This window comes from Geotrypetes seraphini, chromosome 12 (genome assembly GCF_902459505.1).
Source record: "Geotrypetes seraphini chromosome 12, aGeoSer1.1, whole genome shotgun sequence".
Taxonomy (NCBI): Eukaryota; Metazoa; Chordata; class Amphibia; order Gymnophiona; family Dermophiidae; genus Geotrypetes; species Geotrypetes seraphini.
Genome location: NC_047095.1, coordinates 82,182,779 through 82,199,852, shown reverse-complemented (window position 1 = coordinate 82,199,852; position 17,074 = coordinate 82,182,779). Strand labels below are relative to the sequence as shown.

General features: G+C 43.9%; 1 protein-coding gene across 2 annotated transcripts in view; it reads right to left on the bottom strand.

Annotated features, from left to right (window-relative positions):
* The window catches only part of DHX9 (DExH-box helicase 9), a 287,744-nt gene that overhangs the window by 98,345 nt on the left and 172,325 nt on the right, over window positions 1–17,074 (bottom strand). The window lies entirely within an intron of this gene.

Below are 17,074 nucleotides of genomic sequence, written 5' to 3'. Positions count from 1 at the left end.
AATGCCTAGCAACTAAAATTCAATGCAAAGAAATGCAGAGTAATGCATTTGGGGATTAATAATAGGAAGGAACCGTATATGCTGGGAGGAGAGAAGCTGAAATGCACGGACGGGGAGAGGGACCTTGGGGTGATAGTGTCCTAAGATCTAAAGGCGAAAAAACAGTGTGACAAGGCAGTGGCTGCTGCCAGAAGGATTCTGGGCTGTATAAAGAGAGGCGTAGTCAGTAGAAGGAAGAAGGTGTTGATGCCCCTGTACAGGTCATTGGTGAGGCCCCACTTGGAGTATTGTGTTCAGTTTTGGAGACCGTATCTGGCGAAAGACGTAAGAAGACTTGAGGCGGTCCAGAGGAGGGCGACGAAAATGATAGGAGGCTTGTGCCAGAAGACGTATGAGGAGAGACTGGAAGCCCTGAATATGTATACCCTAGAGGAAAGGAGAGACAGGGGAGATATGATTCAGACGTTCAAATACTTAAAGGGTATTAACGTAGAACAAAATCTTTTCCAGAGAAAGGAAAATGGTAAAACCAGAGGACATAATTTGAGGTTGAGGGGTGGTAGATTCAGGGGCAATGTTAGGAAATTCTACTTTACGGAAAGGGTGGTGGATGCCTGGAATGCGCTCCCGAGAGAGGTGGTGGAGAGTAAAACTGTGACTGAGTTCAAAGAAGCGTGGGATGAACACAGAAGATTTAGAATCAGAAAATAATATTAAAGATTGAACTAGGCCAGTTACTGGGCAGACTTGTACGGTCTGCGTCTGTGTATGGCCGTTTGGAGGAGGATGGACAGGGGAGGGCTTCAATGGCTGGGAGGGTGTAGATGGGCTGGAGTAAGTCTTAACAGAGATTTTGGCAGTTGGAACCCAAGCACAGTACCGGGTAAAGCTTTGGATTCTCGCCCAGAAATAGCTAAGGAGAAAAAAAAAAAAAAATTTAAATTGAATCAGGTTGGGCAGACTGGATGGACCATTCGGGTCTTTATCTGCCGTCATCTACTATGTTACTATGTAATCTAATCCTTAGATTTGTATACCGCATCATCTCCACGTTCGTAGAGCTCGATGCGGATTTTTGGTCAAAAGTCTACTGGGAAGTAAGACTCTTTGCACTCTGTGATAGTGATATATTATTTGTTTTTCAATATCCAAGCCTTGAGGGTCAAGAACTTGAGGTACAGTAAAGAACAGCTAGAACATAAGAACAGCCTTAATGGATCAGACCAATGGTCCATCTAGCCCAGTAGCCCACCCTTACAGTGACCAATCCAGGTCACTAGTACCTGGCAAAACCTCAAAAAGTAGCAACATTCCATGCTACCGACACAGGGCAAGCAGTGGCTTCCCCCATGTCTGTCTCAACAGCAGACTATGGACGTTTCCTCCAGGAACTTGTCCAAACCTTTTTTAAAACTAGCTACATTACCGCTTTTACCACATCCTCTGGCAATGCATTCTAGAGCTTAATCATCCTCTGAGTGAAAAAATATTTCCTCCTATTGGTTTTAAATGTATTTCCCTGTAACTTCATCAAGTGTCCCCTAGTCTTTGTAAATCTTGATGCAGTAAAAAAAAAATTAAAAAAAATCAATCCACTTGTACCCATTCTACACCATTCAGGATTTGGTAGACTTCAATTACATCTCCCCCCAGCCATCTCTTTTCTGAGCTAGAGTCCTAACCTTTTTAGTCTTTCCTCATACGAGAGGCGTACCACCCCCTTTTCATCTTGGTCGTTCTTCTTTAAACCTTTTCTAGTGCTGCTATATCTTTCTTGAGATAAGGCGACCAGAACTGAATGCAATACTCCAGGTGAGGACGCACCATGAGGAAATACAGATGCAAAATAACATTCCAGTCTTGTTAACCATCCCTTTTTTAATAACTCTTGTATCATTTGCATTTTAGGCCACCGCCAAACATTGGGTAGAAGGTTTCATCATATTCTCTACGACACCCAGACCTTTTTCTTAGACACTTAATCCTTTTAACAACTTTGAACAGTATAGTGTCATCTGCAAATTTAATCACCTCACTCATCTTTCCAATTTCAAGACTATTTATAAACCTGTTTAAATAGAACTAGTCCCAGTACAGATCCCTGCAGCACTCCACTATTTAACCTTCAGGGGAGGGGTGCCCTGGTATAGAAGTCAACAGAGGGAGGGAGGTTCAAAAAGACATGCATATGCCAGATTTTTTTGGGGGGTGGAGAAATAATGGGTCTAAAAACAGAGGAGAGGGAGAGAGAGAGATGGTGGCCAACAGGATTTATGGAGGGAAGGAACAGAAAGGGAGAGAATTTGGACACAAGGGATGGTGTAGAGGAGGGGATAGAGATACTGGATAGGAGGGTAGTTGGGAACAGAATGGGAGAAATAGTGAACCCTGGGGTGGTGGGGAAGGAGGGAGAGATGCAGGATGAAAGGGTAGTTAAGAAAAGGAGAAATGGTAGATCTGGGGATAGTGGGGTCCATCGCTGCAGCTGCGGGGATGGAGACATAAAAAAAGGAAAGATGCCAGACCTCCAGGGAAGGGAAAGGAAACGGAAGGGGAGGACAGAGATGGAAGATAGATGCTTAGCATGGACAAAGAAGAAAGGAAATCCTGATCAGAATACAACCAGAGCCTGGGACCAACATGATTTGAACAATGACCAGACAACAAAAGGTAGAAAAATAATTTTATTTTCCGTTTTGTGATTACATTGTGTCAGATTTGAAATTTATATCCTGCCAGAGATGGTGTTAGACCGCAAACATGAGCTAGGATTTAACAGAGAGTGGAAAAGTATTTTTTGTTTACACTACAGCACCTATGTGAGTAGGAGAGGGCAAAGGGGGGTGTGAAGAGGCTATAAAATAAACCCACCAGGATGTTTGAAAAAAGCATCCAATTGGGCAAGAAAATCAAATCGAAAAATCAATTCAATAGACTGAATCAAATCGAAATATTTTTGTCTGAATCGGGCAGCACTAGTCCAAAGGACTTACTGACAAGCAGGGAACCCCTCCAGAAGCAGACTTTTTGCAAAGGTCTGTGATCTCCCTCAGTTGGAGCTGTCCCCGCAGGGAACCTCCGCAGCATGAGGGCAAAAACCGCAGATGCAAAGACTGAAGTTACACGAAATAAGGTATGTTAGATAGATTGTGAGCCCACCGGGACAAACAGGGAAAATGAGTACCTGATTGTAAAACCACTTAGATAACCTTGATAGGCGGTATATAAACACCTAATAAACTTGAAACTTGATGAGTAGAAAAGACAAGCTCCTACAGCCTGGCTTTTAGGAAGAAGAATTGATGTTCACAGGGACAGTGATGAGCTAAGAGGGGGAGGGGTTTATGACTCTGAAATTTGAGACTTCCTACAATGTCCTGGCGGGTAGAAGAAATAACCTACTGGTCCCTGAATAAAGTGGGACTGTACAAGAAGCTAGTATTCTATAAAGGAAGCCCTTTGCAGAGAAAGAGATTATGTACTTATCCTGATAAGCTCTTTTCCAGTATATAGGTGAGACATTCTAGACCAGTGGTCTCAAACTCAAACCCTTTGCGGGGCACCATTTTGGATTTGTAGGTACTTGGAGGGCCGCAGAAAAAACAGTTAATGCCTTATTAAAGAAATGACAATTTTGCATGAGGTAAAACTCTTTATAGTTTATAAAACTTTCCTTTAACAGTTAAAAGGAAAGATATATAAACTATAAAGAGTTTTACCTCATGCAAAATTGTCATTTCTTTAATAACATAGAAACATAGAACATGACGGCAGAAAAGGGCCACGGCCCATCTAGTCTGCCCACACTAACGGCCCATCCCCTAACTACCTCCATGAAGAGATCCCACATGCCAATCCCATCTTTTCTTAAAATCTGGCACGCTGCCGGCCTCAATTACCTGTTGTGGAAGACTATTCCAGCGATCAACACCCTTTCGGTGAAGAAATATTTTCTGGTGTCGCCATGAAATTTCCCACCCCTGACATTAACTATTTTTTCTGTGGTCCTCCAAGTACTCTATTTTTTTCTGCAGCACTCACATTTAAAGTTCAATATCTTTTCTTTCTCAAAACTGGCACATTTCAATCACTAAATTGAAAATAAAATCATTTTCCTACCTTTGTTTGGTAATTTCATCAGTCTCTGGTTGCACTTTATTCTTCTGACTGTGCATCCAATACTTCTTCCCTTCTTTCAGCCTCCAGTATGCTTCCTCTCCTCCAGACCTCATTCCCTCCCCCAACTTTTTCTTTCTTTCTCTGTCTGTCTTTCTCTGATTCCGTGCCCCATTTTTTGCTTTGTTTCTGGTTCCCTGTCCCCCCTCCTTCTTTCTTCCTTCCTCCGTGCCCCATTTTTTGCTTTTTTTTCTGGCTCCCTGTCCCCACCCCACCTTCTTTCTTTCTTTCTTCCTTCCTTCCTTCCTGCCCTCCCCCATGCCACCGCCGCCGCGGAATAGGCTGCTGCCGCTATCGGGAACAGGCCATCTCCCTGCTTCTCTTCTGCACGGCCGGTCCAACTCTCGCTGCCCGATGTCAATTCTAACATCGGAAAGGACGTTCCGGGCAGCCAGGCAGCAATTGGCTAGCCAGAACGTCCTCTCGACGTCAGAATTGACGTCGGGCCGCCAGAGTTGGTCGGCCCTGCAGGGAAGAGAACAGTGGACCGCCCCCCCCCTTGGTACACCACTGGAGCAGCAGCGTGTCTGGCCGGCTCATTCGTTCAAAGCCGCAGGTGGCGGCTCCTTGCGAGATCCGCGCCTGCGTCTGAAGCCTCTCTGATGTTGTGATATCAGAGAGGCTTCCGATGCAGGAGTGGATAGCGCAAGGAGCCGCCAACCCGCGGCTTTGAGTGAACGAGCCGGCTGCTGCTCCAAAAGGAAGAGAATGATGGCCTCCGGGCCGCAAATAAAACCTGGAGAGCCACATGCGGCCCGCGGGCCGTGTGTTTGAGACCGCTGTTCTAGACAATAGGGTTATTAACCACCAACACAGGCTCCAAAGAACCGAAGCACAATTCTCCAAGAAAATGAACATAGAAATAAATTCTTCCAAGCCCTCAAGGGCTGAGAGGCCTCCAAGAAGCAGCTTGGAAAAGCATAAACAGACAAACTGTAAACAGGCATCTAGAATGTCTCATCTATCTGCTGGAAAAGAGCTTACTAGGGTTTCAGTGCAATAGGCGAGACATTCTAGACAATAGGGATGTACAAAAGCAGTCCCCAAAAACAGCTAGGGTGAGCTTGCTGCACAAGCCCCTAAGACCGAGGACTCAAAGGCCGAGTCCTACCTTGCAGCAACATCCACTCTGTAAAACTTGGAAACGTGGGAAGAAAAAAAACACGCTACTGCCCCTCAGGAGGGATAGATCTATCTTCGGACCACAAAGACGACACACTCCTGGTAGAAAGCGCCTTGATGGAAACAGGGGACTGCTTCCCAGAAAGAATGTAGGCTGACGAAATGGCCATACAGATCCATCTGAATATCTGGGGACCCCGCTTAATTGAGTGAGTCAGCACAAACAGATGGTCAGAGAGGCAAAACTCGTGAGTAACCTCCCATCCACACAGGAGAAGCTTGTGTACGTCCAAAGGCTACAACAAGCAGTCCTGAGTTGAGGAACATGTCAGCAGAAAGGCAGGCAAACATACTGTCCGAGCAACATGAAAAGCTGAAACAACGGCCTAGCCTAGAGCATCAAATCCAACAAAGAAGCATCTTAAAAAAGGCCAAAGGGAACCTAGTTAAAGCTGGACAGCATCAGGCTAAGGTCCGAGGCAGGGATAGGATGGACAACCAGCCTTCTGACATGATGAAACCCCTGCAAGAATTGAGCGACATCAGGACGAGCCGCTAAAGAGGACCAACTGTCCCAGGATCTAACTAAGAAAGCCCGGCTACCGGGACCCGCAGCAAAGCCACCATAAGGCCAGTATCTTTTCTGCGGGAAGAAAGGTGAGCATTAGTGCTGCCTGATTCAGGAGAAAAAATTTTGATTCGATTCAGCTTAGTGAATCGATTTTTCGATTTGATTTTCCTGCCCAATTGGGTGTTTTTTTCAAACATCCTGGTAGGCCTCTTCACCCCTTTTATAGCCTCTTCACCCCCTTTGCCCTCTTCTACCCACACTGGTGCTGTGGTATAAACAAAAAAAAATATTTTTCCTCTCTCTGTTAAATCCTAGCTCACGTTCGTGGTCTAACACCATCTTTGGCAGGATACAAGTTTCAAATCTGACATAATATAATCACAAAACAGAAAATAAAATTATTTTTTCTACCTTTTGTTGTCTGGTCATTGTTCAAATCATGTTGGTCCCAGGCTCTGGTTGTCTTCTGATCAGGGTCTCCTTTCTTCTTCCTCCTTGCTAACCATCCATCTTCCATCTCTGTCCTCCCCTTCCCCGGAGGTCTGGCATGTTTCCTTTTTTTTTTTTTTTTTTTTTTTGTCTCTATCCTCCCCCTCCCCCCACAGCTGCAGTGATGGACCCCACCATCCACAGATCCACCATATCTCCTTTTCTCAACTACCATTTCATCCAGCATCTCTCTTCTGTGTCCCTGTCCCTATTCTAATCTCCAGTACTGTCCCCCTTGTGTCCCTGTTCCTATGTTCCCTCCATGCCCAGCATCTTATCTCTGTTCCATGTCTCTCCCCATATTCAGCTTCTACTTTCTCTCTTCCTTACCTCCTGTATCCCCTTCCCCAGGTAAAGGCTTTCTCCTACTATCTCTCTTGCCATCCTGTCCACCTACTTTGGAGCAGTATCTGTCCCTCTTGTACCCTTCCCCTTGTGGTCTTGCATTTCTCTCTCCCTTTCTCCATTAGTCCAGCACCTCTCCTCCTCTGCTTTCCTCCCCCTCTTTTTGATTTGGTCTCTCTCTTCCCTTCACTTCACTCCAGATCTGGCATCTCCCCTCCCCTCTCTTACTCCTTCCTCTGCACAGGCCTGCCTCCCCGCCACAAAGGCATTCTTCCTCCTGCCTCTGCACAGGACTGCCTCCCCGCCACGAAGGCACTCTTCCTACTCCTCCCTCTGCACAGACCTTGCTCCCCCGCAAACCTGCATGTTACCCCAGCTTCCCCGCTTTTACCTTAAGCTAATATGGCAGCCTGTAGGATTACTGGTGCTATAGCAATCCCTGCAGCTGCCATTGTCCTCAGCGGCACGTTCTCTCTGCCACGATCCTGACCCTGACGTCATTGGAGGGGTGGAACCATAGCAGAGAGAATGTGCCGCAGCTGGATGACGGCAGCTGCAGGGATCGCTATAGCACCAGCAATCCTGCAGGTTGCCATATTAGCTTAAGCTAAGAGCAGGGAAGCTGGGGGAACATGCAGGCCTTTCTGACTGACCCTCTTCCCTCAAGCAGGAGCGGCAGCGGATGGCCAGCAAGAGGCAACGCTGCCGCTCCTATTTAGGAAGGCACATGGGAAGGGTCGGTCATCGAATCAGGAGGCCAATTTTTTTTTAAAACTGAATTGATTCACCTGATTCGAATCGGTGAATTGAATTGAATTGGCGAATCGATTCAAATCGTGAATCGGGCAGCACTAGTGAGCATCAGCGAGATCGGAGCTGAATACAGATCCACCTGGTCTTGGATGCATCAATATTGGAAGGCCTTCCACACTGTAGCTTATGCCGACCCTCTGGACAACTTCTTAGACTTTAGAAGAGCCTCAACAATAAGGGCAAAACATCTCATAAGCCCAAAGGTCACATGTTCAAGAGCCATGCCGGAAGAACAAAAGCCCCGGAATTGGCATGGTAACTGGACCTTGCATGAAAGAGTCCAAAGAAGCGCTCAGCCCAAAGGCTGTACCCCACACGCCTGCACAAATTAGCTTAAGCCACCAGCATAACGCAGCCATGAAGAACCAAATCCTCTGAAGAACACGGTCGATCAACGGCCCAGGAGAAAAACCAGACAGGAGAAAACTCTTGCTGCCAGAACTGCACCAGCGCGTCGAGCCATTCACTTCCAGGCTAGGAAATTTGACAGAAGAATTAAAGCACCTTTCTGTATCATGAAGTAGCTATGAGATCGATGCAGGGACTCCCCCAGCACTCCACAATCATCTGAAATGCCTGTGGTAACCGGATCCACTTGCATGGATCCAGAGACCGTCCACTGAGGTCTGCTTACAGATTGTCCATTCTCGCTACATGCGCTGCTGTCAGCACCAGAAGATGTTCTACCTAAGAAAAAGAAGGCGAGCTTCCTGAGCCAGAGGAGCGCTCCTGATTCCTCCCTGACGATTGAACCTGCATAGTCAGAGAAGACCTTTGTCAGCATAGCTATTGCTACCATTCAGCATTTTCAGTTGGCATAACTTATGTCAGCGAAGGCCTATGGGAAATTATATCAATCTGACTCTGGCATGTGAATGCAGATAGACCCTGAGGGCAGGGAGACTGTTTTAAGTAGCCCTGATTGATATGTTTTAAGTAGCCCTGATTGAATCATGATTAGCTAAAAGGTGTTAATGTCTGATTAAGAGGGTGCTTAGGACAATGGGTCCAGGTGCACAGATAACTTAAACTTAATCAGAAACTATTGTCAGAGACAGACTGGAAATACATATATGCCCATAGCCTATTCTTCGGCTGTTTACTAAGGAGGGGAATATTTAACTTCTATTGAAGCTCAATAGTTTTCTATACACAGAATAAGATTCAAAGGTATAAAAGCCTCCTCTCTGCTCTATCAATCTATCTATCAAGCTATCTATTTCTGGAGGAGAGGGGTCTTGACTCTCCCTCCCTCTCTCTGTCTATCCTTCCCTTTATCTATGGAACACGAAGCTTAGACCATCCCCCTTTTCTCTCTCTCTGGCTCTCCCTAGAACTGCAAGCTTCTATGTCTCTCTTTGTTTCTGGACTATGTAAGGCAGGGAAACTGCTTTGCTCTCTATTTAATTGTAATGCTTAATTGTAATACTTATAAATATTGCTTTTCTGTAAGCCTATTTCTATAATATATTCTTTATGCAATCACCTCTGGCTGTGCCTATTATTTGATTCTACTTCCTGGTGAAACTTCAGTGAGGGAACTGAATCTGGGACCAGCGTTTGTCAGTATGCCTTTCACTTAACCCCTACCACCATATATTGTGGGGGCCACTAACAAAACTGACAACCTTGACCGCTCAGTCCTCTAGAATCTTCTGCAACCTCATCTGAGCTACTGAGTTCATCAGCTCTGTGAGCTCCACTGGGCAGATGAACCACTTTCTCTATGAGGGCGTCCAACCCCTGAACAGGACAACGATTGGAATGAGTACCCCAGCCCCGAAGGCTGGCTTCTGCCATCACCATGATTCAGGAGACAATGAGGAGTGGTATGCCCCTGCAGAGGGAATGTGGGCAAATCCACCAGTCCATGCTTTCCCGAGCCTCTAGAGGCCGTGGCAGACAAATCTGCAAGGCATCTCGATGTGACACCCAGTGAGAGAGTAATGCATACTGAAGAGGATGCATGTGTGCCCTTGCCCAAGAAATCATATCCAATGTGGCAACCATGGAGCTTAGAACTTGAAGATAATCCCACAACGAAGGAGCCGGTCGCTCCAAAACAGCAGAAATCTGGGTACACAGTTTCTGTCTGCGAGTCTCAGACAGATAGACATAGCCTGCAGCTGTATCAAAGAGGATGCCCAAGTATGTCAATGACTGCATGGGCTGCAGATGACTCTGAGGATGACAATCCAGCCCAAGTCATCCAGCACCCGAAGCACCTGTTCCACTGTGCGATGTCCCTTGGCCAACAAGGGATCTCTGATCAACTAGACATCTAGATAAGGGTAAACTTGAAGACCCATTTTCCTTAGGTAAGCTGCCACTACCACCACCTTGGTGAAGGTCTGAGGCGCTGTCGTCAGCCCAAAGGGTAGGGCCGGAACTGGTAACGCTGTTCCAGAATATGAAACCACAGAAATTGCAGTGGGCTGGAAATATGGGAATGTGTAAGTACATCTCCGTAAGATCCAGGGAGGCCAGAAATTCCCCCCAGGGAGGCCAGAAATTCCCTCATAGTTAGTGCTGCAATTACCGACCACACAGTCTCCATTCGGAAGCGGGGAATCCTGAGAACACAATAAAGTATACACTGTATTTGCCTGCGCCTGAGAGGTCGTGTGACACTGGCTCTCTAGCTTGAATATCCAGAAAGCGCTGAACAGTAACCTGAACTCTTGAGTGCCATGTCTGGTCATCTGGACAGCGAATCCACTAACCAATCTGACAGAGGCTGGGCAAATTCCAGTTTGTATCCTGATTGAATAACATCCAAGACCCACTGGTCTGCTGTTATGCGCATCCAGGCAGGTAGAAACTCCGAGAGCCGGCCCCTATTAATAGAGGGGCATTCAGTGTCCTGGCATTTTTTTAAATCTTTAATAATTTTTTTAAAAAAATCTTTAATAATTTATATTCCGCATATCCTACAATTCTATGTGGATTACAAATTATTCAGGTACTCAAGCATTATTCCCTAACTGTCCTGGCGGGCTCCCACTCTATCTAATGTATCTGGGGCAATGGGGATTAAGTGACTTGCCCAGGGTCACAAGGAGCAGTGTAGAATTCAAATCCACAATCTCAGGGTGCCAAGGCTGTAGCTCTAACAACTGCACCACCCACTCCTCATTGTGTCCCATCAGTGTGTCTTTCTGGCAGGGTGTGCAGGACGAGCAGTGGAGGGCTGGAAATGCCTGTAGCCTGCATACTGACCTCAGAAGCTTTGGGAAAATCTCTATGACGTGGAATATGCATACTGTCTACTCTGGAGCCCAGAAAATTAGAATGCCCAAATCCTCTGGAGGGTATGAGTCTACTATCAGGCAGTGTATTTGGGTGATGGTTCAATACCGAATCCATGAGGACATCCAGGACTTTGCCAAACAATAACTGCCCCTTAAAAGACAGTCTCGCTAAATCGCCTTGGAAGTGGAATCACCAGCCCACTGCCTGACCCAGAGCATTCGGTGGGCTGAAATGGAGTACACTGACACTTTTGCCAGCACTTTCAAAAGGCCATAAAAGGCATCCACTATATAATCCGTCCAAGATATCAGCAGTTGAGGAGGCGGCTCCACCACATCAGTCTCTAGCATGCGCAGCCGAGACAGGTGCGTGCGACAAAAGACATTGCCACAGCAGCTTTGATGCCCAAATTGGCTGTTTCAAAATATTTTCTGAGGACTACATCCACACGGCGGTCTTGCATATCTTTCAACACAACTTCCCTGTCACTGGGAAGAGAGGTGCGCTTAGTAATGGAATCCCAGCCTTCACAAATCATTATCCACAACATACCGAAATTCATCTCAGTTCCCCTCTGCAGCTTAAGTACCCTCTGATTATTGCCACCTACAAGAAATTTGGCTTGATCAATGCTCGCTCAATTCGGAATAAGCACCACATTCTTAAAGACCTCATTACCTACAACTCCCTAGACTTCCTCTGTATTGTTGAAACATGGTTATCCGAAGGTGATGAGGCATTTTTATCATTTGCTAGCCCATCCGTCTATTCTCACTCATACCATCACCGAAAAGGAAAAAGAAGGGGAGGTTTGACCATTATTTATAAAGCCAACTTGATTTCTTCTATCGATTACTCCAAGAATAATTATAATATTGAATTTATCCAATTCAAAACCAATACTGACCCTATCTTAGATTTCTTTCTTCTGTACGTTACCCCCCCCCCCCAATCACTCAAGTTCTAACATTTCAGCTTCAGTCCCTAGTCCTAGAATTCTCAACCCTCTGTCACTCTCCTATTATTTTAGGAGATTTCAACTTTCATTTTGAAGATCCCAACGACTCAGCTGCAAGGGATTTGCTAAATTATACTACTGATCTTAATTTATCACCTTTAATTTCTGCTCCTACTCACACTAAAGGCCACACTTTAGATATGATTTTTGTTCCAACTAATCAAGCAACTAACTTTTCAAAACCCTTTATTTCCAAAGTTCCTTGGACCGATCATTTTTCATCTGAATATCTCTCTCATTTCATTTACTCTACTCTCTATCCCTGTTATGCCCAAAACAGTTCTTACCAAAGACTTCAGCAAAATTGATTCCTCAACCATTGCTTCTTCTTTCCATCGTAACTTACACAACCTAGACAATCTCCCACTGGAAAATCAAATCTCCATCTGGGAAGAGACATGTCGAACATTTTTCAACAATTTCGTGCCAACAACTACTCACAATATCTTTCTATTAAAGAGATAATCTCTATTAAAGAGAAGAATTCTTCTCAAACGTCAGCTCCACTCTTTTAAACGCAAATGGCACTCCAATCCCACTTTCTTCAATCTTCAAAAATACAAAGAACACTCACAACACTATAAAACTTCAATAAATCTTGCAAAGAAAAATATTTCAGCAAATGTATAGGGAAAGCCCAAAATTTTTCAATGCTATGTCACTCTTAAAAAACTCACTAACTTTAAATCAAAGCAACCACTTCTTTCCCACAATTACCCTGCACCTCAGAATCTCGCTGATCTCTTTCAGAATAAAATTAACGCCATTCGGCAAGACTTGGTCAACCAAGGCCGCCCCCTAGCAATGATCCTTCTGAGGAGGATAACATTCCCTTATGTTCTACCTTTTCTAATTTTACAATCCCTTCAAATAATGAGCTTCAAAAAATCATTCAATCACTCAACTTAAAAGGATGTAAAGCAGAAGCTATTCCTCCATTTCTATTTAAAAAATACTTTACTAATTTTGCCCCATTCATCTCACATTTTATCACCCAATGTCTAAGTATTCCATTTTTCCCAAGGGATTGGAAACATGCAACCATCCATCTCATTATTAAAAATCCCAAATCAGGATTGTAACAACTTTTGTCCCATCACAAACTTACCATTTTTTGCTAAACTAATCGAGAAGACAGTATATAATCAAATCCTAAGTTTCATCGAAAAAACTAACATGCTTCACCCTAATCAACCGGGTTTTCAGCAACACCATTCCACTAAACATTCACTACTTGGTTTGACCAATTCAATTCAATATTTTCTTGACCAACACAAATCAGTAATTCTTATTTCATTAGACCTATCTGCCGCCTTCGATACAATAGATCACCAAGTTCTCCTGAACAGATTATAGGCAGTAGGTATCAAAGAACAATGCTCTTGAATGGTTCTACTCCTATCTTAAAGATCGAATTTACACACTTGATGGTATTTCCTTGCTTGACGGTATTTCCTCCAAAACTTACACTAAGAATTACGGCATTCCTCAGGGTTCAATTTTATCACCGCTGTTATTTAATATTTATTTAGCGCCACTGCTTACATTATGCCAATCTATAGGCTTTACGTCCTATGCTTATGCTGACGACATTCAGCTACTTCATCCTTTAGATCCCACAAACCCCACAGAAATTCAAGCCATTAACTCAAAACTGTCCAAGATCAAAAACTGGCTCAGAGACAATATGCTGTCCCTAAGCACATCCAAAACAAACTGCCTACTCTTTCCCTGGAAGGAAGGCATACAACTGTCAACCCCAATCTGCATCGATAGGTTACCGATCACCAAGGTATCCACAACAAAAATCCTGGGCATGATCATAGACAGCAAGCTCAATTATCAGAAACTGTTTTTATAAAATTCGACTGATCAGATCCTTTTCTAGCTTCCTGATGCCTTCTTCGCTAAATATTCTAATTCACTCGTTAGTTATCGCTACAATTGATTATTGCAACTCTATCTATAAAGGAATTATGCAAAAGGAAATCAAGACGGCTACAACTCATTCAAAACACCGCTATTAAAATTATTTGTAATTCAAAAAAATATGACCATGTCACTCCATTATTACAAAGTGCACACTTTCCATTCTACATTGTATCACTTTCAAAATCGCACTTCTCACTTTCAAAGCACTCAAATCCAGACTACCAGTTTTTATCAATAAGCTATTGATTCTGCACACTCCAGCTAGAATTCTAAGATCTTCTCCCCCAAATTTACTTTTTGTTCCCTCTCTCAAAACTTTTCAGATGCGACATACCACTTTATATGCACCCCAAATCTGGAACTCCCTGCCCTCTTATCTGAGGGAAGAATCAAATATTGATAAATTTAAAGGAGCATTAAAAAGCTTTCTCTACAGAGATGCTTTTATTCCATAATTCAGGACTCTTTTTATGAAAAGGCAGCTCTCAACTAACTTTCCCCTACTCTTTTGTGTTATCCTTAACTGTTTCCTTTTCTAAAATATTGTATTTCACCCCCTATCCTCTTGTTTTCCATCTGTCTATGGGTCTTGTCTGTATTTTGGATCTTGTTTTAATTTTGATCCCTTCAGTATAACATTACATTAGTGTCTTCTATCCCACCATTACCTTTCAGTTCTAGGCGGTTTACAACAAGAGTTGGCCTGGGCATTTCCAGGGAAAATACATGGTTAATAGATGTAGTATGCGTTGGGGTCTGTGGAGGGTCGATCAGGTTTAGTTAGATCATTTGACAAATTTCTTGAATAGAAAAGTTTTAAGTTCATTCTTGATTGTTTTGTAGTTGGGCGTCATAGTCAGCAGATTGGACAGGTGGCGGTCTAGTTTTGCAGCTTTGGTGGCTAATAGTCCATCGTATATTTTTTTGCTTTTTATACCTTTGATTTGGAGGTGGGTGAAATGTACATGAGTTCTCCTTGGTCTGGATGTATTTTTCTTGATAGGTGGTTGCTCAAATAGTTGATCCGTTTCCATTTAGGGCTTTGCAGTAGCGTGCAGTAGAATTTGTATTGCATGCGTGCTTGTACTAGGAGCCAGTGTGAATCTCGGAAAGCAGTGGTGAGGTGATCGTTTTTTTTCAGCGAGTAAATCAGTCTAAGAGCTTTATTTTGGACTGTTTGTAATTGTTTTAGCATGTTGGTTGGGCATGACAGGTATAGGATGTTACAGTAGTCCAGGAGTCCTAGGATTAGCGCTTGTACCAAGAGTTTGAATTGTTCATTGTTGAAGTATTTTCGGATTTACCTTAGGTTGTGCATGGTTGCGAATGTCTTCTGGGTCGTTTTGCTGATTTGAAGTTGCATGGTGCAGCCTTTGTCTATCATTATTCCCAGCAGTTTTAGGCTGGGTTGCATGGGGTATGTGATGGAGTCTATTTCTAGGTTTGTTATGGTTGAGGTTTTGTTTCTTTCTAGAAGTAAGAAATTGGTTTTGTCTTGATTCAGCTTTAATTTGTGGTCTCTCATCCATTTTGACACTGTATCTAGTGCAGTGTGTAGTTTGTTCGTTGTGTTGGGGTTGGTTTGGTTGAAAGGCAGGAGGAAGGTGATGTCATCTGCATAGCTGTTTGAAGTTATGCCTATTTAATCTAAGCGTGTGCCAAGTGTGGCTATGTAAAAGTTGAAGAGTATTGGAGATAGTGGGGAGCCTTGGGGGACTCCGCAGGGGTTGTTCCAGGATTCTGACTCCTTGTTTGCTTTAACTCTGTATTTTCTTGAGCGGAGGAATCCTTCAAACCAATTGTGGTCTTTGCTTGTGATTCCTATTGCCTCCGGTGTTTGTAGTAGGATGTTGTGATCTACTAGGTCAAATGCCACTATGAGATCGAGTTGTATGAGTAGCATTTTTTTTTTTTGCCTTTACTTAGGTGTTGTTTGGCTGTGTCTAGGAGGGAGACTAGTAGTGTTTCTGTGCTGTTGTTGCCTCTGAAGCCTGATTGTGAGGGGTGGAATACGTTGTGGTTCTATAAGTATTCGGTGAGAAGTTTTGCTACGAGGCCTTCCATTAGCTTGACGTAAAGCGGTATGGAGGCTATAGGTCTGTAATTGGATGGCTGACCTGTAGCTTCCTTTGGGTCTTTCAGGATAGGGGTTATGATAATTTTGGATAGGTCTTGTGGAAATTGGCCCTCTGTTAGCATGTAACTTATCCACATCATGAGGTGCATGCAGAATTTGGTGCTGGCTGCTTTTAACAGATATGGGGGGGCAGTGGATGAGGTAGCAGGCTGCATGATTGTATTTGCTGTAGAGTCTTTCTAGGTCGGGCCATTGTAAGCTTGGGAAGTCTGACCAGTTTCTGTCTGCTGTGTAGGCCTCTTTTTCTATGGGTGGTAGTGAGATTTCATCAAGATGGCTTGGGGACCCAGTGAAAGTGTTTCTGGCTGTTGAGATTTTGTTTCTGAAGAATTCAGCCAGTTGGTTTGCTGTGGGGAGATGGGCAGTTTTGGTGGCTAGGTAGGGTTTGGTTTCTGTGAGTTCCTTTAGTAGTTTGAAAAGTTTTTTGGTATCTTGGATTTCTGTGCCTATTTGACTGGTGCAGTATGATTTTCTTTTTTCTTTTAGCTTTTGTTTATATTGTTTGTTCAGTATTCTCCAGGTTGTTTTTGTGTGTTCTTGGTTGTCTTTTCTCCATTCTCTTTCAAGACGTCTGCATTGTTGTTTGAGTTGTAGTAGTTTGTTGTCAAACCATTTGTCTGAGCGTCGAAATTCTTGGGGTTGCCATCTTGGATCATGGTATCTACTTTGTTCCAAAATTTAAGTAAGTTGATCTTTTTGTGTGTTTTGTATATTAAGTTTCGTATATTTGGTTATTTTGTTTGGTTTTACCCTGTGTCCAGTTGATTTTGAAGGTGTACCTGTAGTGGTCTGACCAGAGGGTACACGAGACCATGTTCTGTTTGTGGTGTGTATTTCTTGTATGGTGGATATTTGGGACATGAAGGCAGCTATGTCGAGTTGGTGGCCCTTTTCGGGTGTGGTTTGTGGGTCCAGGATTCTGTAGGAAAGGGTTTTGAGGAATGCAAGGAGGTTTTCTGTTTGATTGGAAGATTCGTCTTCTAGGTGCAGGTTAAGATTGCCCAGGATTAGGTTGTATGTTGATGTGAGGGAGTTTCTGAGAATAAATTCTTCAAATTCTGATTTTGCTATGTTCCATTTTCCTGGTGCTATGTAGCAAAGTAGGTATGTTAAGGTTCCCTTGAGTTTGGGGTTCGATAGTTGGCATGCGAGTAGATTCACGTGTGGGGTGTCCTGTAGGGCTATATTTAGAGTGTTTTTGGCTAGGATGGCTAGTTCT